At 44.3% G+C, this 255-nt stretch overlaps 1 protein-coding gene across 1 annotated transcript in view; it reads left to right on the forward strand.

Moving 5' to 3' along the window:
* LOC119586755 overlaps window positions 1–255 on the forward strand; it is a 10775-nt gene that overhangs the window by 865 nt on the left and 9655 nt on the right. The window lies entirely within an intron of this gene.

The following is a 255-nucleotide window of genomic DNA, read 5'->3' on the forward strand; positions in this document are numbered from 1 at the left end:
TACTTACAAAAGGGTTATGATTTTTTTCTGCATAGTCCGGTCGTTAGCTTTGGCTCTCTTCGTCCCATTCGCTTTTTACTGCTGGCACTGCCGAGTCCACAGTGCCAGGGCCAGGCACCCATCCATGTCATGTCTCTTAATGTCCTATTTTCTCTTCACTACTCTTACTGATGTGATGGTCCTCTCCTCTTACCTGATTATTCTCCAAAATGACCACGCCTATCTAATTTTAAACAGACAACCCCCCAAAAAACA

Source organism: Penaeus monodon, chromosome 21 (genome assembly GCF_015228065.2).
Source record: "Penaeus monodon isolate SGIC_2016 chromosome 21, NSTDA_Pmon_1, whole genome shotgun sequence".
Lineage (NCBI taxonomy): Eukaryota > Metazoa > Arthropoda > Malacostraca > Decapoda > Penaeidae > Penaeus > Penaeus monodon.